Source organism: Miniopterus natalensis, chromosome 13 (genome assembly GCF_054644295.1).
Source record: "Miniopterus natalensis isolate mMinNat1 chromosome 13, mMinNat1.hap1, whole genome shotgun sequence".
Lineage (NCBI taxonomy): Eukaryota > Metazoa > Chordata > Mammalia > Chiroptera > Miniopteridae > Miniopterus > Miniopterus natalensis.
In genome coordinates this window covers 38,996,981-39,024,405 of record NC_142093.1, presented here as the reverse complement: position 1 = coordinate 39,024,405, position 27,425 = coordinate 38,996,981, and positions in this window count along the sequence as shown.

The window sequence follows — 27,425 nt, the reverse complement described above, 5'->3', positions numbered from 1 at the left end:
TTATGATATTTCTTCATTGAAATAGAATTTAGGAATTACCATAAGCTGGAATGTTAGACACAGCTCTACTTCCATCCAAATATATAGAATACCTCTCACGCTGAGCAGTCTAATACTTTGTTCCAATACTTTGCTTCAGATCTTCACCAGTGTTTTCTAAGCATCATTCAATAGTTTTAAATCTTTTTTCTGACATATGAATGCATCTTAGTCTTTGCCATGTTTTCTGTGTATTTCAGCCAGGCAGTCAGGAAGTGTTTTTCCAATAGCATATGACTTTTTGTCTTTTACTATTGCGTAAGAAACCTCAAAAGAGATTTTAAACAGGTATTAAGTATATTAAAGTTTTAAAAACAGGTCTGGTTTATTATTACTTTAAACATTTCTGGAAAACTGTAGAGACAGGCCTTCATGTTTTGAGTGCTTGGTTTTTAAATATGTTGCTAAATGCGATGCTTTTATATATCCATTAGGTATTATCTCAAAGCATGGTATAAACTTAGGAGGGTCACCTTACAGGTTGTGGGTGTAAGTTCATATTTCCAGTAGTCTCCTTTACCAACTTTTTTTTTTTTTTTTTTTACCAACTTCCCATCATATCTGATCGGGTTGCCACCGTTTCCCTTTATAACATGTCTGGCCCATACAGCCCATTGCAGGAAGGGAAATGTTCCCTACTATCTTTCTGTTGTTTACTTATATTTAAGTCTCAGTATTATTTTCAACCCATGGCCTCTCTTTAAGCCACTGGTCCACTTTGTGAGGATTATTTTAAAAATCTATAAATCCTTTTGTGTCCATCACAGTTTATCTTAATATGCTAAAAATGAATGTGAAAGCCTGACGATGCCGCCGTTAACTTTCTTTGTGGTCATAACCTCCACTGTACCCTCAAGATACTTCAGGTTCCAGGCATGAAAGTGCTAGTTTCCATTACATAGTTAATTTCTTTTTTATGTCTTGGATTAGGAAATAAATACAAATAGAAGTCCTAGTATGTTTTCCTGCTCGGCAAGATCCTTGAGGAGCACTAGTATAAAACACATAGTGGGTGCCTTACACATAGTGGGTGTTTAATTAATGCAAATTCTCTTCCCTGAGGGAACATGTTGGAAAAAAAGACACTCGGGCTGCCATCCAGTCCTCAGCTCTCTGGCGAATCTTGGAGATCTATCTGTACAGGCAGGAGGCTGAGGGAAGAACAAAGAGGCCCCAGTGAGGGGACACTCGAGGAATGAGCCTGGACAAAGCTTGCATGACACCAGAGCCTGAGGGCAAGGGATGAGAGTCAATGAGTCACCACAGTGAGGTCCTCACCAAGGCCCTGAGCATGGAGATGGCCATCAGCAGAAACAGCTCACTCAGATACCCTTGAGTCCTTGAAGGCAGACTCTGATGAGAGGGCTCAGGTCCCCACCCAGGCAGTCTGACCTCCTGAGCTGGCTTCAACTGACAGGAGCCATGGAGGTCCCATGGGCAGAATCCTCCAGATTCCCAGAAACACACAATGTCCCTGACTCAAAAATGCAGCTCTTCCCTGTCCTAAATGTTCTCTTTAAAACAAAGGAGATGAAGACACTGCCAGCCACAGCCACCACCTGGGGCTTCTGCACCCCCCTAGGTGTGACCGTGAGTATCGCTCATCTTGCTGCCGTTCCTGGGATTTGGACAAACCCCGCAGGCCTCCTCCCCACAGAGGGCATGGAAAACCCTGTGGTCCTCCGAGGGCCAGCCTGACAAGGAGTCTCTGTGCCCACACAGGAACAGCTCTGTGTGTCTGGCTGCAGGTCCATGGCCTTTGATAAAGCCACAGGGGGAAAACTTCATTCAGGCAACAAGCATCGCTAGCAAAGCATTTATTGGCCCTTGGCAGCCCTGTGATGGTAAATCACTGCTTCTCCCTCCAACCACTTCAGAAGCACAACTTAAATGACGGCTTTCATGTTAGGCTCTGAAGTGAGCCAAGATTTGGGAAGCTCCTGGCTTTTAAGATGCGGCTTTCCTCCTGTTTTGAATGGTCTCCTTTGACTAAATCTTAACCAAGTTATCAATCAACAAAAAATTGAGCATTTACTATATTTCTTTTGACTGCAACAAACATTTTTTTAAACATGCTCACTTGTACCCAGCTACAAGCAAAAACTTCACATGAAGAGCAACAAGTAGAAAACAGAGGCATGAGACGGGAGAGCTAGAAGAAATGGTAGCTTAACTTCTGTTCTAAAAGTGACAAAACAAAGGCCCAGAAGGTTAACGTGCCCAAGGGCTTCCTGCGAGTCCCAGTTGATCAACAGCATTAGAAGTTGAATCATGGACTCTTAGAATGGGGAGGAAACCGTTTATCCAGCAGGACTTGAACTTAAGTGTGCAGATTCCGAGATCCTCCCCAAGGTGTGCTGCTGCAGGTGTGGGTAAGGCCCAGATGCGCATTTATAACAGTCCCGCCTCCTGCCACACAGCCGATTCTAACGCAGATGGCACTCTAGTCCAAATTTCCAGTAAGTGACACATTTGCAGGCCACCCAAGTTGAAGCGAGTGTGTAAGACAATCCACACTTCCTGAGAGGCAGGCATATTTCCCACTGGATGGCTCTTACCATGAGAAAGTTCTGTCATATAACTGTTTCAGGGAGGTGCTTTCAGGTCCTGGGAAGACATGTGCTCAGGTGTCCCCGGGTGATGAGGCTGTGGCGTAAGGCCAGGTGCGAAAGACAGGATTCCAGGACAGGACTCAGCCTGGATTGCAAGGGTTCCTCATGGGGGACTGAAATAAGGGCCAACTGTCACTCAGGTCCAATGAGCACTCCCAGGGACCCAGTGGGTTGTCTACCCTCAGAAGCTGGCATCTGTTCTCCTTAAGAGAAAATTGGGTCACCCTGTCATTATCCGTGATTAATATGCACGTAGTTTGTAGGTAAGTATCCACTTACTGGAAGGGCACTGAAGACGTTTTACTAATGTAGATGAACTTTTAAAGTTTGGGGAGTAGAACTGTAAAGCAATAAGTAATAAAACGTATCCTTCTTTCACATAATACTTCTTTATATTCGAAGTCAGTAGCCCGCCCCTCCTGAATCTTTTCCTCGGAGAAGCGCCCACAGGTGCTTCCAGACCAGGCTAGAAGGCCTTTCGCCAGCCCTGGCTATGTTTGTTAGTTGCCATGAGATGGTACTTGGCTAAGACCTGGGGCCCCTCACCTCCATCACAAGTTCATAAAGAAACTATGCAGAGGGACATGCCAGGAACAATCATTCTCTTTAATTCAAATATTCATTCAAGATATGTCTATTGAGTACCCACACGTACAGTCACTATTTTAGCACTGGAGGTGTAATGAAGGCAGAGAAAGTGCTTGCTCTCGTGAGCTTACATGCCAGTAGATGATGTAGGCAATAAATAACAGTGTTATATATGATGTAAGTGCTATGAGGAAAAAAAGCAGGGTCAGGGGATAGAGAGCCATGGTGTGGGTGTCTGTCTTAGGATAATCAGGGAAAGAATCACTAATGATTCTTAAGATCTGAATTAAGTGAGGGAGCAAGACATGAGCATGTGGGGCAAGTGTGTCTGATAGAAAAAAGCAGCCCATGCAAAGGAACCAGCTTTGAGTTGAGAATGAGGCCAGTTGGTCATGAGGAAGGAAATGAGGTCAGAGAGAGTGGGGTGGTCGGATCGGGTAGGTCAGTGAAATGCGGTAACGAGGTTGGATTTTATTCCACATGGGATGGAAAGCCACTGGAGTTTTGAACAGAGGAATGTTGTATGTTTTAAAGTAGCATTTGCATCTTAAAAGAATTCCGCTGCTGTACCAGTAGCAAAGAGTGTGTGGAGACAGATGAAGTTGATTGATTTGATGGCAGAAAGATGATTTTTTCTCTTCAGTGAAATAAAAGATGAGGTTGCCAACTGAGGAGGAGGAAGGAATGTTGTAGTTTATGGAGCCCAGTGAGGTGTGCAGAAGTCCTCTTGGAGGATCAGGCAAATGAAAACTGTGGCAGGGTGTCTGCGCAGCAAGCATAAAAATCTGAGATTTATTGATCAGACACATAAAACAAGAACATTCAGCGTGGCTGTGGGTTTCCCTTCAGCCACATCCGCTGCATGGGAGTGATGTAGATGGAGAGAGAACCTGATCCAGGCTTGGGTTTTTGCCTGGAGAGTATTAGGGAATGAAGATAAAGGAGTTGTATTTGCAAGAGAATGACTATAACGATGGACCTCAGGATATACGTTGGGTAAGACTCTGAGGGAGGTTGGCCGTGTAAAAGGTCGATGGGTTTCTATGGAGCTGAAGAATCAGTGGAGTTACGGTCATCCGGTAAGATCTGGAAAGATAGGTGGTGGTGGGAGCCAGAGAGTAGGGTGCTGAAGGCTAGGTTTCAGGAGGTGGTCCAGTTAGTGGTTGTGAGGTTTCAGGTAAGGCCCTGGAAAAAGATGGGTGACATGGGGCAGCAAGAAGAATATGAAGTCCAGGGACAGAGAGGCCAGGGATGAGAAGAACCCCCTACGCAGATGCTGATGGTGCTGTCCAAGGAGAGAGCGCGAGCCAGCTGCTAAAGCCCCAGGGAAGGGAGAGGGTGGCCGTAAGGAGGGCGAGCCTGCAAGTAGAAGCTAGTTTGCGGGAGGCGGCAGTGAGGAGCGAGGAAGGTAACCTGCCAGCTTCTGGGCTCTATCAGCCTTGAGAAACATGAAGGGAGCACTGTCCTCAGGAGAGTTTTGCATTAAGCAAGGTCAAGTTCCACACAAATCAGAGGGTGAAGACGCAGGCCGTTTTTCTGGCGACAGACCAGGAGTTCCAGAAGGCACAGTAGGAGGACTTGGGACAGAGGGCAGGAGAGTGGCCAGGCTGGGAATACACAGAGCTGCCCTGGGGAGGGAGGTTTTCTGGGCGGTGATACCGTGGGAGCCCTGGACCTCTGCTGGGGCAAATGGGATTGGTCCCCATATCTGAGGGAGGGTGAGCCTCGCGACTGTTCTTACAGGCTTTGCAGAGCTGATAGGCCATGGGGCTTGGCCGTCTTTCCACTCCCCAGGGATGCACCCCTGCGTTAGCCTCCAAGTCACCTACTCAGCAACGCTTTTGCCCCAAGCTCCAACTGGTCTCCTTGTCACCTAGACTGGACTGTGTGTGGCTATGAGCCTCAGGCCCAGTTTAAAACCAAAGGGACCTGCCTCCTGGGTCCTTTTTCCCCAAGGCCCACATCTTAAACTCAGTCCTTTCCAGAGAAAGAGGGAAAGAGGGCTTTTTTTTTTTTTTTGATCATTTATTGCATCCTTGTTACTGATCTTGAAATATCTTCAGTGTTTTTTTTAAATTATGTATTAGTTTCAAGTGTACAGCACAGAGGTAGACAGTTATACTTTACCAAGTGATCCCCCTAATATTTCAAGTACCAACCTGGCCCCATAGTTATTACAATATTATTGACTATGTTCCCTATGCTGTACTTTACATCCTCATGACTATTTTGTGGCTACCAATTTCTACTTCTTAATCCCTTCACATTTTCCACCCAGCCCCCCAATAAAGGGCTCTCTCAAGGTCAAGGTCGAACTGATCCACCTCGGGCTTTCCTAGTTTCTCACACAGACCACAAAGGAGAGTAAGCTTCATCCAAAGAGAGGCCAAAGCCCCATCAGGAAGGCCCTGCACGTGATCCACATCCCAGGGGGTGGCCTGAGGTGACAGAAGGAATCTTGAATGTGCCCTAAAGGACAAGAACATTCTCATTTGCTTGCATACCGAAAACCCAGGCCCTTGTGACAGAGATTACATCATGGCACACTGCTGCTGTCAGATCAGCCTAAGATTATGAGCTGTAGGGTTTCTCAGCTGCTAAACTCCAGTGTGCAAGAAATATTCTTTTATGACTGTTTCTGATTTCATGCCCTTCCCAACAGGATGGCAGAAATTTAACTTGGTTATCCTTGGCATGTTGTTCCCTGGGTGACAGTTTCAGGATTTTATGCAGTCAGTGCCAGGCTATCACTGGGGTAGGAATGGAGGGAACCATTGGTCATCAATCATCTGTCCCCACAGTTTTCCCCCGAAAAGCTTGCTGCTCTCTGCTCCCACTGGCCTTTGGATTCAGGGACTCCTTGTTGAGACTATGTCATACACAAGGCAAGGGATCCTGTGTGCATAGAGTCCCCACACAGCCATTCTCTGGGGTCTGGACATCTGGTTAACTGCCATGAAGAGAGAGCCCCCGCTCCAACTGCTATCTCCCTTCCCTCTTCCACCCCGTCAGCCTGGAAAAGTCTGGCCTGGAGGATGCCAATCTCCCCTAACTCTGCCCTGAATTCCCTTCTCCCTTTGAGCTCCTTAGGCCAGTTTCCCCAAAAGATTAGGCTTTCTGAAAACTACTTGCCTAATATAGGGAAGGGAAAGAGGAATGCACAGAGTGCAAAAATATCTGAAAATATTGTTTAGCTACTATGCAATACATTACATAGTTCACACTGACATTTTTTCCCTTTTAAATTGCATCCTGTTAGTTTGTTAATTAACAGGATGGACTTGAAGCACGATTCTGTGACTCAACATAGTATATAAACGACCATTCTATTTTACTGCCTCTAGTCTAAGATACTGGATTTTTCAAATTTTTAATGTTGTAGAAATTTATATCTTACTATCAATAGCAAAGGAAACTTCACTAGTCACCAGGCAGAAATAAATTAAAATGTTAGCCATGCATGTGGGAAATTATCCATGCATAGAAGTATTTGTTCATCTCTTATCTCGAATATTTATATTTTTAGTGCCATTCACTCTTAACTCAGATTTGTATCCCTAATTACCAATTAAAATACCTTTGAAAAGAGATATTAAGTGAAGCACCGAAGCAGAAACCTGTCACATAGAACTTTTTCTGCTACATACAAAGTAGCTCAATTAAGTAGTCCCTTAGAATAGCCTAGAATTTTCAAAGCTAGGACAGATTGGAGTGATCAAGTCATGCCTGTTATGAAGAATTTTCCATGAGGTGTTAAGCACCCATCTGTCAAAATCTCCCAGCTGATTTTCAAAAGACATTTCAAAACTGTTTAAATTAAACTGGACAATTTAACTAAGTTATTTTTGTTGTCCCTCCCGGTTTTCTTAGTCCCAAGGTCCAAGATTTCCAATTATGAATAACCACCACCTGTCGAGGGTACATTCTGTTTGGCTTTAATTATGCTGGTCCCCATCTCCCGACAGATATTGGTTTACAGAGTGGGCTAGTGACACCATCCTTGAAATAAGAAAAAAGCCAGAATTACTAGGAAGACTCCTCCCTCTTAAATAAAATGTCACCTTTCTATCTGGACATTACTGTGCCAGAACTGCTCCCCCCACCTGCCAGCAGCCTGAAGGAGAAGCCAGTAGAGTCAGGAAGAGCAGGAAAGTGGACACGAGCTGGAACCTCGATGACATTGCTGAGAAGCTGAATCAACCCGCCGTGAAGCGTGTTTGACCTCAGAATTTCCGAACACGTAAGAGAGTAACTTTCCTCGCTGCTTAAGCTAGGCAGCGAGGCGAGGGAGGAGGCCTGTCTCTGTGGATTACTGTCCCTGGATGGAAGTGATTTAGAAGAGTTATTAAGTTCTGAATGTAACATAACATTGTTTTGGTTTTCGAGAGTCTGCTATCAAATTAACAATGTGGCTCACAATTGGTGGTGTCTTAGAATCAAGGAAATACGGCATCCTAGACATGCCGCTCAGAAGAAGATGCCTTTTGGAAGGATATCAATTCCTTCAAGATGATTTATAAGTTTGTTTTGATACCAGTTGAAATACAAATGGAATTTTCTTGAAACTTGACGTCATGATTTGGAAGTTCAGCTGGAAAATAAAGTGGCAAAAGTATTTCCAAGCGAGATTCATTTAGGACTCACTCTATCAGATATTAAGATAGGCTATAGAATGAAAAAGATTGAGAGCTAGATCAACAAGTCAAAGCAGAATAGGAAAGTCCAGAAACAGATCCAAGTGCCTACAAACATTAGATGTGATAGTGAATCATCTCCAGTAAGTGGCATGAATCACCTGGATAATCCACTGGGGGAGGGGAGTAACTATGTCCACGCCTTTTACCACGTATCACCATAAGTCACGGAAAGATGTAAATGTATAAGATGAACTTATGAAAGAGATACATTTATGTAATATTGGTGAAGACTTATTAACATGATACAGAAGGCAGAACCTATAAAGGGGAAAGGGTTGACTACATTGACATTTAAAATGTCTTAAATCTCTTTATAGGGGGTGGGGGAACACCTTAACTAAAGTTGAAAGTTACGTAAAAACTGAGGAAACCATTTTCAACATATATGGCTGTCAATACATAAAAAGTCTATAATTTTTAGGGAAAAGATAGAAAATGAACATGTAACTGACACAAGAAAACATCCAAATGGTCAATGACAAACATACCTCATAAATAGTGAGACAGACGCTTTAGAGCCATGACCAGGATCGATAGGTAGCAGGTGTTGCTGGAAAAGCCATCCTCTCGATTCAAGTAGCACACACAGTACTACCTTCAGACTCGCCAATGAAGAGCTCCTGCCCAGAAGCCCCATGTTCCCCCACAGTCCAGAGAGTAAAGGGCTGATGTGTGTGACCAGCGGGAGACCTCCAGGACTCTGAACCTGTATGGCTAACATCTGTTCCCTGATATTTCTACCTCTGGTTATGACATACGACATAACTGAATTTGTAATAATACCGAACGAGTCCTCTGCTCTACACCAGAGAAAGTGTAATTTGGCATAATCTTCTCAGAGGGCAGTTTGGCACCATTAAAGCCATAAAAAATAAGTACTTCCTTTGATTCAGCAATTTCACTTCTAGGAGTTTATCCTGAGGAAATAAGATGTACATGAAAATATAAGATAGTCCAAGTGAAGATCAACCTCTCCAAAAACTGAAGAAATGTATATTATAACAGACACTAATTTTTCACCACCAAGTTGAGGATTTAGGCAGAAGGCCACCCCTGGTGAAAGAATGGGGAGCACTAGGACCTCTCACTAGCTGTTAGTAAATGTGAATGGATAGAACTTGCCTGAAGAGCATATGACATTGTTTTTAAACACATATTCAGGTATTCCACTTCTAGAAAGTTATCCTAAGGAAATGACCATGAATATGGAAGAAGTTTTAGCTTTAAGGAAAATGCTTCTATAGCAGATGAAAGCTGGAAACTATACATATGTCCATCAAAAGGGAATTGGTTGAACCATAATACATCAGTATTATGGCATTCTGTGAAATCATTAAAAGTTATGAGATAATATTTAATGACAATATCCCAGTTTTATTGAATGAAAAAGTGGATTACAAAGTATGTACTGTACAGTTCTTTCATTAGTTTGACAGATTTTTAAGTGAGATCATCCATGTAAAGCACTTAGAATAATAATTGTCATGTACTAAGAATTCAATGAATGGTAGCCATTATTTTTTAATCCTCACATCCACCCTAAAAAGGAGATAGTTTCCACATCTGTAAAATGGGGGTAGTAAAGTAAGGCACAAGGAGATGAAGTAACTTGATGCACTGAGAAAAATGACTGCAACATATTAAGCACTCCATTTCATTACTTTATTAATATTGCTGGGATCTTGTAAAAGTTACAGATGTAACTGAATATTATCTTTTCATGGGAATTTTTTTTTTTTAATTTCTACACTTGACCGTGGAGAAACCTACTGTTAATTCCTTTGTTTTTTCCTGAGCCCTGTATCCTCTCTCTAATCTCTCCCTAGTGCCATGGTGACTTTTTCATAGACTTCAGGACAGAGCTTCTTAAGAATCATCTTTGAGGACCCAGAGCCAGGCACTAGCTGACTCAAATAGTTAGGGCATCTTCTGTACCTGGCACCTGGCCCAGAGCACAGGGATGATTTCTAGGGACAGCTAACTTTTCCCACTGGATCCAAACTAAATGAGAACCTACAGGTGTTTTTTTTTATACTCACTGATGCCTTTTCTGGAGCATTCAGGGAGTAGCTTAGTTTCTCAGAAATCAAGTCTTTCACATATAAAAAACAAGTGTGGATGGTTTAGGTAGAAAGGCAGTTAGAAACTCTCAAGTGAAATAAGCCAAGTTATAATATTTAAGGAAGAAGACTTGTTCCATACTAGCCAGTGTTTAATTTTTAAAGTGGAAGTCTAAAAGTTGAAGAGACACTTGGCAATCTTGAATTTCTCACATTGACACTGAGTTTTTCTTCCAGACAAGACCTTAAAGATCAAAACCCTAAAACTTTAAAAGGACGTTCAGGCTGATAAGCCAGGGCACAAGACATGCCACCTTCCCATTCCCTACAGCTTTATCAGTAGCAATATGTGCATTTATACAAGTTAACCAATACATACATATAACTTAGTCCCTGTTTTTCCAGCCATCCCAGCTTAAGACCACAATAATGGAGATGAACCACCCCAACCTTGACAATCACTTAACTCTCCTTATCTTCCTTTCTGGTTCAAGGCAACCCTTTTCCCTCTAGGGAATTCTCAGTGGTCACTCCTGTTTTTGTTTTTTTTTAGTTCCTTGGTATCAACCCTCCTGGCTGAAGGATTGTTACTCCCTCCCCCTCAAAATGTTACAGGTGTCCCTTTTTCTCCCCATTGACCCCTTCCCACCTGCCCCACTCTCCTCCCCAGTCCCTCACCACACCACTGTTTGTGTCCTTGGGTTGTGCATATGAATTCTTCTGTTACTCTCTCCCACCCACCCACCTACTCCCCTCCCCTTCTTCCCTCTGAGTGTTGTTACATTTTGATGATTCCCAAGTATGTGAGGATCTGCACCCAACCTGTTGGAACAAACATGGTGCCCAAAATCCAGGCAAACACCTTTCAGTCCTCTGGATCAGTTTCTGGGTGATCTTGGGCTCTAGTCTTTGGCTGCATTAGACTCACTTGCTCTTCCCGTTTCAGGGATTTATTCCCAGGGCTCCAGGGGTCTAGCCTTTGACTCTCTCATTAAGCGTACACTCCACATGTACACTGCTTGGTTTTGGTATTGTAGCTCAAGTGACATGGAAGCCTCTCGTCACCAGTACCTGTGTTTTGGTGATGCTGGTTTCACAGCAGCCATGCGTTAAGTTGGACAGTGTTTGGATTAATTGTATTTAAAGGGGTGCTGATAAAAGGAGAAATGACCCTTTTAAGACAGTTTTTTAGTCACCTCACACCTGTCAGAATGGCTATCAATAAACAAGTGCTGGCAAGCATGAGGAGAAAAGGGACCCCTGTGCATTGTTGGTGGGAATGCAGCCACTATAGAAAACAGTATGGAGGTCCCTCGAAATATTAAAAATGGAACTGCCTTATGACCCAGCAATTCCACTTCTGGGAGTGTATCTAAAGAAACCCGAAACACTAATTCAGAAGAATATGTGCACCCCTATGTTCACTGCAGTGTTATTTACAATGGCCAAGATATGGAAACAACTCAAATGTCCATCAGTAGATGAGTGGGATAAAAAAGCTGTGGGACATACAATGGAATATTACTTGGACATAAGAGAATGAAATTTTACCATTTGCAACAGCATGGATGGACCTAGAGAGTATTATGCTAAGTGAAATAAGTCAGAATGACAAATGCCACATGATTTCACTTATACGTGGAACCTAAAGAAAATAAAGGAACAAAATTGAAACAGACTCAGATATAGGAAGTGTCTGAAAGTTGCCAGCAGGGAGAGGGATTCGAGGACTGGGTGAGAAAGGTGAACGGATAGAGAAGTACAAATTGGTAGTTGAAAAGTAGTCACAGAGACGAAGTACAGCATAGTGAATGTAGTCAATAATATTGTGACAACTATGTATGGTACCAGGTGGGTATTGGAAATACACTTTAAAAGATGATTCCCGATATGATTGTCTAACCACTGCTGTACACCAGAAACTAATACGAAATAGTGAATGTGAACTATTTGAAAAAAAAATTTTAAATACAGTTTTGCTCTAGCATTATTGTCTTGACTTGGGTAGTCTGCATTTGTGCTCCCTGTAGGAAGCAGGCTCAGATTCCACACCTCCTAAGGGCAGGCGAGGCAGCTCCTTGCCTTCCCCACCACCCTCGCCAACCCCCTATTCCGGCCCTACTATCCCCCAGAGCACCTCACCACCACCACACAGCTTGCTCCACTTGGCATTTCTCGGAGCTGATTATTGAACTAAAATGAATTTCAACTCCTTGTTTAAAGTGATATGTCAATAAACATGAAGCTTGAAAGTGCTTCATGAACTAAAAATTCATGCATGGGCAGCAACTGCCTGTCTGGGTTTTTTTTGGGCCATTTAACCACTTGAATATGTGGCGACAGGTCAAAAGGTAGAAGATCCCAGTTACCGAGCACCAGGGCTTCCTCTGGATATGACACCAGGCTGAGCTCCCTTGAGCCACACAGATCTGCATTCCTTTCTGAGGCAGGAACCCCCAAGGAACATTCAAGTTAGGAAGGACCCATCCAAGTTCCTTTTGGAACAAATCAACCTAGGAGCAGGCGTTATTATTTTACACACCACTTGCCCAGCCTGGCAGAGGTTTTAGCTGCAGGGCATGTCCCTTTGCCTTCACATCCTGAAACCCCTACAGGCCCTAGAGAAATAGTGAAAGCTCGGGCTGGAGCAGGAACCAGTTCGTATCCCATGCCACATATTCCTACAGTGTAATGCAATGTCGACACTCCATGAAGTAGAGTCTATTTCCCTTTCTTTGAACTTGGGAAGGCCTTTGTAACTCCCTGAGCAATAGAATGGGGTGGGTGTAATACTGCGTAACTTTTGAGGCTGGGTCATGAAAGTAGCATGGTTACTACCTAGCTCTCTTTCTTGACACCCACCCTGGGAGTCCTAAGTGAACCTGTAAGAAGTCAAGCTACCCTGAAGCAGTCATACTGGAAGACCACATAGTGAGACCCTAAGAGAGGGGTCAGAGAAGCCTCAGATTTTTGTATCTGCCCATCAACCACCAGACCTGTGAGTGAGCGAGTGAGTGAGTGTTGCTTCAAATGATTCTAGCCCCAGGCTTTAAGCTACCCCCCCCCCATGAGTCTTCCCCACTGTGCCCTGTCTGAACTCCTGACCCACAATCTGAGAATGGTTGTTTTATGTCACAGAGTTTTGGATTCATTAAGCAGCCAAAGTAACCAGAAAGGAAGAGAATATTTGCATCTCAAACTATAAAGCAGAGCCCACTTTGTAGGCAACTTTGCAAATACCTGATTGATTCATTATGTGTTGGTGTTTTTTTAAATATATGTTTTTATTGATTTCAGAGAGGGGAAGGGAGAAGGAGAGAGAAAACATCAGTGATGAGTCATTGATCAGCTGCCTCCTGATCACCCCCGACTGGGAATCGAGCCCACAACCCTGGCTTGTGTCCTGACCGGGAATCAAACTGATCTTCCAAATCCCAGGTCGATGCTCAACCGCTGAGCCACGCTCAGCTGGGCTATGTGTTGGTTTATTAGTCCTTCCGAGTTACAGGATTCTCAGAAGATGCCGAGTTCACCTGTAAAGCCTTGGTTACCAGCCTGGGAGGAACAGAGTCAGCTCAAGGACTAATGCTCTTCAGCTGAGAGGGGCTATGATCCCCCCAATTACATTGTATGTCACTGAGACTTCAAGTAAAATAAACTGGAGATGGCTACCCTGCCAGAGATATCTGAAGAAGGCAGTCCTTTCATAAAGGGACTCTTATAAAAAGTATTTGCTAAATTGGATGCATGGTATCCGACTACGAATCCATTATGTACCCAGGATTGGACGCTGTGGAAGATGTAGTTTTCCAGACCTGAGTTTTAATGTTTCCAGCTATAAGAAAACCCAGTTAGAAGTGAATTTAAACAATGGAAAATTTAGCTCATGTAACAAGTCCAGAGTAGGGCAGCTCCAGTGGTTCATTCAGTGGCTAACCAGTGTCAAGGATTCGGATTGCTTCCACTTCTGTTCTACCGTCCTCGGGGTGTCCTCAGGGTGTCCTGCCCACACTAACTCCCCCTCATGGCTCTGCCACAGCTGCCACAGGACAACGACCGGAAGGGGAAAAGGAACTGTTTCTTCTGTGTATCTCAGACTATTCATGGTTTACTGTTGAGCCGGACACAGGGACCCTCTAAGACACGGAAAGGTGAGCAGAAGTTAGGACATAGTCTGGAGCAGACACTGTTGGATGATGCCCGTCAATCTGGTCAGGAAAGAGGGCAAACAGCGAGACAGCCTCTAGATACTCAGTCTCTCTTGCTGCTTCCTCTCCCCAATTCTGAGGACTCCATAAGGAACAACATCTGCTCAGTTGTTACATTGACCTCAGCTCCTAGAAGGAAATGTGACTAAGAGTTAAACAAAGGCTTTTCTATCAGTCCCAGGTACAGAGTATACACGAGCATGTTTTTTTCAGGGTGAAGTGCACAGGTTAGAAAAGTCAAGTAGAACTATATTTAACTTTCTAAAGTTTTGTTGAAGTTACAGATGTCCCCTTTTTACCCCCATTAATCCCCTCTACCCCACATCCACCCCACCCCCAGGCCTTCCCCAGACCAACGTCTGTGTCCACGGGTTATGCTTATGAACAAGTTCTTCGGTTAATCTCTCCCCGCCCACTCCCCCCTCCCCACCTTCCCTCAGATCCCTCAGTCTGTTCCATGCTTCTATGTCTCTGGATCCATTTTGTTCAGTTTTTATTATATTCCACATGTGAGATCGTGTGGTACTTATCTTTCTCTGACTGGCTTATTTCACTTAGCATAACACTTTCTAGTTCCCTCCATGCTGTCCCAAAGGATAGAAGAGCCTTCTTTCACAGCTGCGTAGCATTCCGTGGTGTGAATGTGCCACAGCTTTTTTATCCACTCATCTACTGAAGGGCACTTGGGCTGTTTCCCGATCTTAGCTATTGTGAATTGCGCTGCTATGAACATAGGGGTGCATATACTCTGATTGGTATTTCAGGTTTCTTAGGATATATTCCTAGAAGTGGGCTCACTGGGTCAAACGGCAGGTCAATTTAATCTGAGGAAACTTCATCCTGCTTTCCACAGTGGCTGCCCCAGTCTGCATCCCACCAGCAGTGTCCTAGGGTGCCCTTTTCCCCACACCCTCGCCAGCACTTGTTCATTTGCTGACAGGTGTGGAGTGATACCTCATTGTGGTTTTCAAGTTGTATCTTGATTGACACTCCCGTGGCGAGAGCTGGTTTGCAGGTCATTGTCAGTGGAGAAGTGGGAAAGCCCAGGGAAGGAAGAGGGGGAAGCATTTACCATTTATCAAACCGAAGAGTGGCCGCCACTCATCTCTCAGAGCAGGCAGCTGGCAGGCCAAATCCAGCCCACCACCTTTTTTGTGTATGGTACACAAGCTAAAAATGGTTATGTTTTAAATGACTGGGTTGTGAAAAACAAGACTATTCCATAACAATTGTATGAAATTCAAATTTCAGTGTCTGTACATCAAGTTCTCTGGAACACAGCTATAGTCACTTACTCACACACTGTCCATGGCTGCTTCCCTACAAGAAGTAGCTAGGACAGACCAAACGGCACATGAAATCTAGCATATTTACTATCTTGCTCTCTGTAGTAAAAGTGTGCCCACCCCAGTCTTGGAGTTAAAACCCCAGGCATTGGGTGGGGCTCTGCCTGGATCCTCCAAAGCAGCGAGCCCTCAGCCCCTTTGCAGACAAGGCTCTTCCTTCCCATCTGAGCAAGGAAGGAACATTCTGTGACCATTGGTTATGCATCTATGTATGAGTTCTTTAATCTCTTCCCATCTACCCCACCTCCCCTGAGATATGTCAGTCTGTTCCAGGGCAGGGGCTGGGAGGATGGGGGGAAGGGGGGAAATTGTGGGACATCTGTAATACTTCAACGGTAAAGTAGAATGTTCCTTTTTTTTAATTCAGCCTAATCAATTTAGACCAGCTCTCTGGCTGCCTGCACATTAGAATCATCACCTGAGAGCTTTTAAAAAATACCAATCTTGGTCCCCACCCAGACCAATTAAAGCAAAATCTCTGGGGATGGGCCCAGGCATCCGTGTCTTTCAAAAGCTCCCAAGTGATTGCAAAGTGCAGTCAAGTTTGAGCACTAGTACTAGAGGCTTGTTTGCCAAAGTCGGGCCTGGTTTATGGAGCTTTTTCTAAGCAAACACCGTCACCCACCCTCAGGCACATGTCTGGGAACAGCCCATGAGCACCATGCTAGGATGGAGCAGGACATGGAGAAGCACGCTGTGGTTAACCCCTACCTTTCGTTTTTACAGGTGTACAACTAAATGACCTCACCCATGTACAGGTGAGTTCCTGAGGTTTCCCAGGCTGGGGACTGCTTGCCACCAGAGCTCTCCCCATATCTCATGCCACCTCTTGGCAGAGAAACCACAGTGTCTCACCCTAATTGCCACTGATGTATTTTTCACCTAAGAGGGGTGCAAATAGGAGCCTGGGGCAGCCAGGGTCAGTGTAGATCACATCTTTCTCCATGGCACCAGAGACCTCCCTCCTCCTTGACGTGTAGTTGGAGAAGATTGTAACCCAAGAACCAGCTCAAAATGGTCCTATTCTGCTTGATGAGATACCTAGTTGCTTTTTAAATACAATAAACCAAGACCAAGTCACGAAGCGGGGGTGTGCACAGAGGTTTTACCTCCAGCTGCACCCAGAACCAAAGTCTCACCCACACACTTGGAACCACAGGACCAGGACGTAACCAGAACTTGAACACTGGTTATATGTCAGAAGCGAAGGGTCTGTTGTCCAGTTGTTGACACACCTTTACCATAAGTGGCCAACTCCCAAGGCCCTCTAAAACTGGCCCCACAAGCGCTTTTGCACACCTATTCCTCCAGCCCCTTAGGAGCCCTTAACCTAGCGCAGCAAGCAAGATGGGAGACCTGCTGGTACCTCAAATCCATCTTCTGTTGGCACCTTCTCGATCCATAAACCTTTTCTTACTCCTAAACTCAAAATTGAGTTTTGGCCTTTGGAAGCATCAAGTACTCAGACTTTGGTTCAGCAACAAGATGAGCCACATGTTTTTTCTTCTCATTCAACAACTTACAGACACACTTTGGATTTTAAGAATACCATGAACAAGTGCCCTAAAAGGGCTCAGACTAGAGGGAGAAACAGCCAAATGAACCCACTGCTCTACCGTGCTGTAGGGCAGCCCCCAGGGAGATCTGCAGGGGGCCTCCAGGACTGAGTAGGGAAATGACCATCTCTCAGAAGGGATATGTTTGGACTGGCCTTGGAGAATTCCTTCCCAGCTGAAGGAATTTCGTGCTGATAGCGATTTTTTAAATATGGTGGCTGGAAAGAATGAGATGGCGTGGCTGGAGCAGGGGTAGTGGGCTGCCAAGAGTAGACAGGGATGGAGGCTGGAGAAGCTGGAGCCGCTTTTGAAGCTATTGGAGCTTTTCAGGAGAGGCATGAGCTCAGAAGGACATCCTAGTTGGATGCAATGCTGGTTCTGGAAGGCAGAATGAGCGTGCTCATTGCTCAGGATGAGCTGTGATAAAACCCTAAACTGTGGGGGTGAGTGCAGGGAGGAAGAGCCGGATTCAAAAATACTTCAGAAATGCAGCCAGTCAGACTTACGAGATTAATGCCATGGATGGGCCAGAGAATCCCTGCCACATCCACCCAACTCCCTCCCCAACTCTCCAAGGTTCCCATCTCTGTCCTCTACAGCCCTGCTCCCATGGCCAGCCAGGGACAGTAGGAAAGGGCACCAGGAAGAAATATGGATGCTGTCAGAGGGTCTTTGGGGGGGAGGGTGTGTTTTGGTTTTTTGTTTAATACCCGTTGTTAAGCCCCACTGAAAAAAGTTCCCCTAGCTACTCTTCAAAGTGGATTTTTTTTTTAAATGGCTACATGTGTTTCCCCTATAGGCCATGATGACAGTGCTGAAGCTCAGTAATGCCGTTGAGAGGCTGTGTTTCCCAATGGTAGTGCTCATAAGCTCTGGCATCAGACAGGCCTGAATTTGAACCCAGGCCCTACCATTTATGAGCTAACAAAATCTGATTATCATACAACAGCAATCTCATCTGTCAAATACATATGATAAAAGTTTCCAACCTCAGGAGAGTGTAGTAAAGATTGAGTTAGTAAGCTAAACAGCAGAGCCTAGCACATAAAACAGATTTAGGCTGATATTATCATTATCTACATTTGAGGACCCAATGCATATTCATTTATTCACTCTTTCAAATGAGTTTTTCTTAAATCCTCATCTGAGGATATTTTTTCCATTGCTTTTCAGAGAGTGGAAGGGAGAGAAAGAAACACCAATGTGAGACATGCATCGATTGGTTGTCTCCTGCATGAGCTCCAGCCAAGGCTGGGGATCGAGCCTACAACAGAGGTACATGCCCATGGCTGGAATCGAACCCAGGACCCTTCGTTGTGCAGGCTGATGCTCTAACCACTGAGCCAAACTGGCTAGGGCTTTCAAAGTGAATCTTAGTACTTGTTGAGGACCCTTCTATGTTTCAGTCATTGTTCTGAACATTGGGAATACAGAAGTGAGCAAAAAAGTCAAGATCGCTGCCCACTTGGAGTATCTATAGAGAAGAGTGAGCTATAGAACACGTAAGAATTACAGATTGAGAACGGTGAATATAAACAAGAGGACATCAGCCATGTGATGAGCCAAAGACAGACACTGAAGTGATAACAGATGGAATAAGAAAGTTCAAGAAACTAAGATCAGTGAAGCAGCAGCATGAGTGGTAGGAGCAGCTTGAAAAGGCAGGAGCAAGATCGTATCAGGCCTTACAGACCCTACTGGACTTCGGGTTTTATTTTAACTCAGTAGGAAGCCATTAAAAATGTCCACATAGTGGAAGGAGGTGATGCTTTACCTTTAAAAAAAAATTCTGATGGTTGTGAAAAGATTGAAAAAATAAGTGGGATTGGAAAATCCTGTTAGAAATCTGTAGATGTCCATGTGAGAGATGCTGGCTGCACGGGGCTGAGGCAGTGGAGATGGAGCTCAGGGCATCTCTAAAGTACACCGTGGAGGTAACACTGACAGTGCACCAATAGTTTGGGGACAAAGGAGGGATCAAGAATGACTTGTAGGCCCGGCCGGGCGTGGCTTAGTGGGTGAGCATTGACCCAGGATCCAGGTGATCGGGGTTCAATTCCCGGTCAGGGCACATGCCCAGGTTGCAGGCTCGATCCCAAGTCAGGGGTGTGTGGGAGGCAGCCGATCCATGACTCTCTCATGGATGTTTCTATCTCTCTCTCCCTCTCCTTTCCTCTATGAAATCAATAAAGATGTTTTTTAAAAAATGACTTGTAGGTATTGTTATGACAAGGAATTAGAGAAATCCCAAATAAAGTATTACTTTTTATGTATGCTTAGAAGAATAATGAACACCTATGTGGGATGTGATTTGCCATTTACCAGAATAGGAAACATTGAACTAATTTGGGGAGGAGTCCTTAGTTCTGTTTTGGAAAGTTAACATTTGAGATGGCTTGTGGACATCCTGTGAAGGCATCTTGAGTATGTGTATTAGAATCTGGGGTTCCATGATGAGGTCAAAGGTGAAGATATAAGTTTGGGAATCCTCAGCATATTGGTGACACTGGGTAATATGCTGTTGAGAGCGAGAAAGGAGGCTGGGAAGGGGTTGCCAGAGGGTTTGAAAGCAAGCTAGAAAGAGGGTAGATCAGGAAAGCTAAAAGGGGTGACTCTTTCCAGCAGGAGGAGTGAGGGTAAACCTGTTGGGTGCTGATGAGCAGTCCGGTAAGAGAACAGAAGTGGCCATTGTATTGGCAGCATGGAGGTTACCGGTGGCCCCTGGCAGATCTGCTTCAGTGGACCGGTAAAAATCCAGATAAGAGTGGGCTGAAGAGCAAATGTGAAATGACCAAGTGAAGGCAGGGAGCAGACAACTCTCCAGAAGGTGTTCGCCGAGCAGCGGCAGAGAACCTCGATGGTGGGAGGATGCGGGATCGGGTATGAGTTTAAGATGGGAGATTACAATGTGTTATATTTATGGGGATATGGACCCAGGAGAGAAGGTTAATGCACAAAAGGAGATGAGTTAATCACAGGAGTGAAGCTGTTGAGGAGAGGGATCCCGGCAAAGATGGGCAGGTTTCCCTCTGTACTAGAAGAGAGGAGGGTGTGGGTATGGGTGTGGAGAGGTTTGTGGGTCAGATGTTGACAATAGGCATTTCTCTCCAAGTCATTCTATTCTTTAAATTATGAGGTGAGGTTTATCAGCTGAAGAGGACAGATAAAGACATAGGTTTAAAAAAAAGTGTAAAATAGCCACCTTGGCAAGTTGAAAAGCAAACTCACTAGGGAAACAGTGGGGTGGCTGGGCTGTGGCGAGTACCCATTTAAGGTAAAGGGTCACGCTAGTTTAATGGGAAAGGACAGCCCTGTTGTGCTATTTTCCCCAGCTGCAACGTGAATAGTTGGGTTCTACAACAGCTGTGATCATGCCAAGAAAATGTAACAGGGGAAAGAGGGAGTGATGATAAACCACCACCTCCAGGCCAAACAAGGAGTCAGGCCAAAGAGAAATGGGAATAACAGAGTCCTAGGGTCAATGGATAGGCAGCCCCGAGGAGACCAGAGAATTCTGTAGTGTGGGTGCCAAAGCCAGGGAACCAGAAGAGTAAGTCATTCACAGAGGAGGGGATCCTTGAAACCAGGTTTTAGAGGTGAGAGCAATTGCTGGTGACAATGTGATTTGTGTGTAACCAAGAAAGTGAAGCCTGAGCTGGGTATGGCATGGCTGAAGAACATAAGGTAATAGACCTTGATAAGTGAAAACAGTCAACCATCATCTATTCAGTATTCCACACGGAAATATTAATGCCAGCATAAAATAAAAGGTAATTCAAAGGCTCAGCTTTATAACCTTTATATTGTTATTTCACTGAGAATCAGCTGTCACCCACTGACAAAGGCCACTATACAGTTGTTTGGGAAAGATTTTCGACTGGCACCAATGAGAAGAGGGACTGGTAGCTTGCAGAAGCTAGAGCAGAGCCAGGCTGGTGACCAATACAGGATGATTTTTGGTGGCTTCCTCTAAGCACATGAGAGTTGGACTGTGGCCTTTTCTGCAGCATAAGGGGACTTAAAGATGTATCAATAGTTATAGAAGAATCACAAAAGCTAGGCAACACTCCACGTTGTTCATGTGTTCTGCAGGATGCTTAGAAGCATTATAAGTTCTCCACAAGGAATGCTGACATCCCCTGCATTTCAGATCACCTGCACCTAATGGGTGTTTGTAGCAGTTTGGGGACTGCCTCAAGCAATCCAGCTAGTATCTCGCTCCCAGCTGGATATCAGCTCCTGCACCTACAGGAGCGGTTTAGTTGGTGTCCCCTAACTTCAGGGGGTGGGGTCTGTGAAACCCTCAGAAGTTATCTACCTCATTTCACAAGTTCAGACAGTAGCATCCAAGCAGTCAAGAAAGCCCAACTTAGGAGTCGGGAGGGGTCAGGCTACAATGGAACTCACGTGGTTCCCAGCATCAGGGTATAAAAGCCAGCTGACTGAGCAGAAGGCCTAAATCTCTCCTCCAACAGTAAGTAGTTATGCTGCTTTGAAAAAGTCCCAGCTGACAGGACATTTCCTCCCTTCTAAAGTAGAGATAGTGTGGTCTGCAGAGAAGACCAGAGTGTGGAAACATGTCACCATGAAAGGCTGGAACTGGGATCAGGATCACTTCCTCTTGGTGACATGAATGCTGGTCAGAGAAGCATTGGAATTGACAAGGAATGTTGAACCCCTGCGAGGTTAAGGGAAAAAATTCTTTCAATTCAGTTAAGCTTAGTTCATGACGCCGAGTCTTAGGAGAATTGTCTCTAAGCTCAAGAGAATACTCAGGTTTTCCGCTCATATTTGCTAAGTCTGGTACCCGGGTAGCACTTCAGTGCCAGGAGGCAGCATTCCCCCGGCTTTATTAGGGAGATGCGGGCCTAAGGGTTCTCTAGGACCCAGCTGCAGTGAGTAATGGCCTCTTGCTCCTTCTCGGCTTTCATGCCCGGAGTAGTTGGTCTTAGCTAGTTACAGGTATAAGGACAAGAACCTCTGTTTTAGTCACCTACTCCCCAGAAAGGGAACCAGCACCCTGAACTTCAGGCAAAGATCATGGCATGATCTGTGCCCATCTCGGTTCTGCTGAGCACCTCCTTAATCTGAAGCTGTCCAGAGCCTTAACAGCTGGCCCAGAGGACAGGGGTGGAGTCCTCGATCTTCATCAATTCAGCATCTCAAGCACTCAGACCTCCACAGTCCCAGGAAGAGTTAATGCAGTGGCATCTGGAAGGTACCACCTGGTGCTCAGAGGCCCTAGAATGGCAGCTGCTAGCCCCATTGTTCGGGGGCGGGGGAGGAGCAATCTGAACTTAAGGAATGCCTGCAGCTCACAGTGTAGGTCTCAGGTTCATCTCTTTAATGCCCCCTGGTGCTCTCTTTGAGCTGATGGTTCTAGTAAAGCTGGCCGGAGTTTAGAAGACAAAGGTGGTTAAACAGCTGTACCACAGACCCCACTCCCAAGTTTCCCAAATCTTGACTCCTATTCCTTATGGGGGTCCTGCCTGCAGCTCTCCAACACTGAGTTTCATGGAGATGGGGGCGGGTAGAGGGGCAGCTTTTGAGGCCCTGTTCCATTACTCCCTCTGAGACTGGGTTATACGGGGCCCAGCCAGCTCCTTCCCATCCCTTTTTTGAACATATCTTCATTGATTTCAGAGAGGAAAGGAGAGGGAAGTAGAAACACCAATAATGGAAGTCATTGATCGGCTGCCTCCTGCACACCCCCCACTGGGGATGGAGCCCACAACCTGGGCATGTGCCCTGACCGGGGATCAAACTGATCTCTTAGATCCTCGGTCAATGCTCAGCTACTGAGCCACGCCCAGCCAGGCCTGCCCCATTCTTTTGGATAGAATAACCAAAGCTTCACCTTGGTTCCCTGAGCCAAGGACATGCTTTTCCTAGTATCCTTTTCTGAGAAGGAAAGGAAGGCCTCAGAGTAGAGAAGGGTTCTTTGTGCCACGAGGCAGCCTTAAGTTGTGCCAGCAGAGACACTCCAAAACAGGCTTCTGTTGGCTGCAGCCTCCTTAGGCTTTAGTAAGAAAAAGAGAGGGAGACCAGAGGATCTTCAGAAAGAAGGAGCGCAAAGAGCCAACTTTGCAAGCTTGAAAACAACCCCATGGCAACCCCACTGCCCCACCCATCACAGAGCCCCCAGCGAGATCCAGAACTAGCAGAGCCGAGCCATCTTGGGGGCTGTGTGTACAAGCCACCCACGGACGGAGCCCTCAGGCAGCTCACGCCAACCAGACCCAGCCAAGGAAAGGGCCCCAGCAACCTGCCTCTTTATACTCCTGCCTTCCCCCCACCCCCCAGTGCACTGGAACCACAGCCACCTGGGCCTGTGGCCCCTTACCTGCCCCGCACCCATCAGACTCCTGTTGGAGTTTCTGGGCTGAGGAGGGGCGGCTGGGGCCGTCAGGGGCTGGGGATGTGGACATTGTTAAGCAGGGTAGAAGGGAGGGGCTTGGGGACAGTTCTCTGAGGCTCAGCAGCTTACCTTGAACAAGAAAACCATTCAGGTGAGATCCTCACTGGCCGTGGGGGTGGCCATGTGGGAGGGATCCTTCTTGGAGAGCAAGCCTAGAATTCAGGTGCAGTGACCGCCTCGACGCTGTCTGCCTGGGACTGTCTTAGATTTCACACTGAAAGTTCTGCATCCCAGGAGTCCCCTCAGTTTTAGGGAAACCAGGACTTGATCAACCTAGCAGAGGAGGTGCGGCAACTTCCCTGGGGTTAGAAGCAAAAACTCTATGGTGGGGGAGGCCTGGACTGGCCTCTCACAATTGGTAAGGGTCAGATGGGGAGCTGTAAGGAAACATTCTACATTAATTAAACTCTCCTGAGCATTCACCAGTCACCTCCAGTAAATGAATGCACACAGCTGGGGCGTGGCTTAGTGCACATGGGAACGTCAGCACACGTGTTAAAACTGCAGCAGAAAGTCACCCCACGGGTAACAGAGCCAATTACCAGGCACAATGCAGAGTGATCACGTGCTAATCTTCCTCGAACATTGCTTACCAGCGGTGACTCTTGGATTTAAATATGTGGACTATAGCTGTAGATATGTAATATTTGTCTATGTCAGTGAAATTACTAGTGTCTTTTCCAACATATGGCCCCAGCTGTGTGCATTCGTTTACTGGAGGTGACTGGTGAATGCATGCATTTACTAGACCTACTCAGTATAAATTTAAAATTACTGTAATACATATAGAAAACTTTTCTGTGAAATTAAACTTTTCATACATACTTAATTTTAATTACACAAACATGTCTACATGAGTAAAAACAGGTAAACTAATTTGTCAATTTTTTAAAATGCATTCGGAAAACCTACTTTATTATGTAATGGACTTTTGGCTTTTATGAACACCCCCTTGCCTGAATTAGTCTTTGTTATATCGAGGTTTTACTGTACATTTGAAGGTTTTAGGGCTACCTACTCCATTTACTAATTTGCTGATTTTTCCACCACTAATATCTACCTCGTATTTGTCACTTAATTTGTGTTTACCACTTTAATAAACAAAGATTTTAAGAATTTCTCTATTTTTTTTGGAGGTGGGCTATCTGTAATGCACAGCATCGGTTCATAACTCACTTTTATCATTGGTTCATGGGTGGCCCTCTTTTATTTATTAAATTATATAACAAACATCCTGATTATGCCATGTAACCCCCAGATCTAAAACATTACTAATAACTTACATATACTTACATATAAATAGCCTACATATACACACCCTTTCTCATCCCAACTTTCTGCCTCCTGACCCTATTCCCAAAGGAGAGCACTAGCCTCAGTTTGGTGGGGTTTTTTCATCCCTTTGTTTACATATGTAATTTATTAGATAGCTAGTTAGGCCAAATCAACATGTTGTAGTCCATCATTTTCACTGCTGTGTGACATTCTGTCATGTAAACACACTGCAGTTTATCTGCCCATTTCCCCTTGATGGTTTCCCAGGTGGTTTTCTGTTTTTGCCTATTGCACCTAGTGCTGCTGTGAACATTCTTGTACCTCCTGGTGACCATGTACAAGAGTTTCTTTTAGATGTACACCTGGGAACGAAATTGGTGGGGCATGTCAATATTCAGCTTTAAAAGAGAATGCCAAAGGCCTGGGCGGTGTGGCTCCGCTGGCTGGTGGATTCCATTCCCAGTCAGGGCACATGTGGGAGGCAACCAATTGATGTTTCTCTCTCTTCCTCTCTCTAAAATCAATTTTTTTAAAAGAGAGAGAATGCCAAATAATTGCTTTCCAATTCCAGGTATTGTCATACTTCCTAATATTGTTCATTTGGTGCATGTACAAATCCACAGAGCAGTGGATTTGCATTTCCCGGGCTGCTGGTGAGCTTGAGCATCTCTCATGTACTTATTAGTTATGCAGATTTCCTCTTCTGTGAAGTAGCTGTTCATGCCTTCAGATGCTGTGTTTCTACATTCTTTTCTTCCAAATAAACTTTATTTTTTAGGTTTTTAGGTTTTAGGTTTACAGAAAATTGCAAAAATAGTAGAGTTCCCACGTGCCCTGTACCCAGCTTCCCCTATAATTAACATTGTTTGCTACAATTAAAGAGCCAATATTGCTATATTATGAATAACTGAAGTCCACACTTGATTTAAATGTCCTTAGCATTTACCAAATGCCCTTTTCCTGCTCCAGGATGTCATCCAGGATATCATATTGTATTCATTAGCCCTGTCTTCTTAAGCTGATCTTGACTGTGACAGTTTCTCAGACTTTCCTTGCTTTAGGTTATCTTGACAGTTTTGAGGTGTACTGGTCAGGTATTTTGTAGAATGTGCCCCAGTTGGGATTTGTCTGATGTTTTTCTCATGATTGGACTGGTGTTATGTGGTTTTGGGAGGAAGATCACAGAGGTAAAGTGCTATTCTCGTCACAGCATGTGAAGGGTACGTACTAACAAGGTGACTTATCACTGGTGGTGTTAACCTTGATCACCTGGCTGGGGTGTGTCTGTCAGGTGTCTCCACTGTAAAGTTACTTTCCCCCACCCTTCTTTTTATGCTGTGCTCTTTGGATGAAAGTCCCCATGCACAGTTCCCACTTAAGGAACGAGGAGTGTGATGGACTGAATAATGGCCCCCAAATGTGTTCACATCCTAATCCCTAAAACTTGTTGTCTTGTTTGGCAAAAGGGACTCTGCAATTGTGATTAAATTAAGGATCTTGACATGCAGAGATTATCCTGGATGATCTGAATGGACCCTAATTGCAGTCACAGGTGTCTGTAGGAGAAGCAGGTGTCTGACACAGAGGAAAAGAAAGTAATATGACCACAGAAGCAAAGATCAGAGAAATGGGGCCAGCAGTTACCAGCATCTGGAAGAGACAAGAAATGGGTCATCCCTTAGAGCCTCCGAGGAAGCATAGACCTGCCAACACCTTGGTTTCAGCTCAGTGATACCGGTTTTGGGCTTCTGGCCTCCACACTGTAAGAGAGTAGATTTCTGTTGTTTTAAGTCACCAAGTTTGTAATAATTTCTTACCACTGCCCCAGGAAACTAATACAGAGCTATCGTCCACCTCCTTGAGGGTGGAATATCTACGTAAGTTATTTGGAATTCTGCTCAGGAGTTTTCTCTCTTTGCCTCCATTTATTTATTTAATCATTTCTTTATATTAGTACAGACTCAAAGATATTTATTTTATACTTTGGATTATAATCCATTGTTATTTTATTTTGCTTCCCCACATTCTTTTAAAAGTCTTTCTCTGTGCAGGTAACCCACGATATCTGCAGGTGCCTCTGGCAGGGCCCGTGAGAAGGCCCTAGGACTAGATGGGGATGTGGCAGGTGAGTGTGTCCAACCTTGTGGCTGTGGCCTGAGGACTGAGTGTGCAAACTTTAAAACAGATATAGAGAAATAAACTCGCCATTAAAGCAATAATGCAAAAGACAGTGTTACCCACATGCAATTACAAAATAGATTTTGCATACAAATGAGTAAATGTATAGATAACATCTGTCAAAAATTTGTCATTTCTTTTCAATAACATAGGTTATCAAGGAATTTTATGTTTAAGAAGAAAAAGTCACCTCAGGTCTTGGCTGGCATCGCTGATGGATTTTCGTCGCCCTCAACTAAGCAAGCCCTACAGCTACGGTCTGTTATCTCCACGAATACCTCAGAGGAATGCCACTCTCAACCCATCTTTAGTTCTCACTTAAAGAATTTCATGCTCCTTACAGACAAGGTTTTTCTTGTTCCCAGCAGAAGTCTCTTCTGCTTTAATTTCAATTTCCAGCCAGAAGGGGGGGCCGGGGGGGGAGAAGGTGCATTTTCAAAAAAAGTTT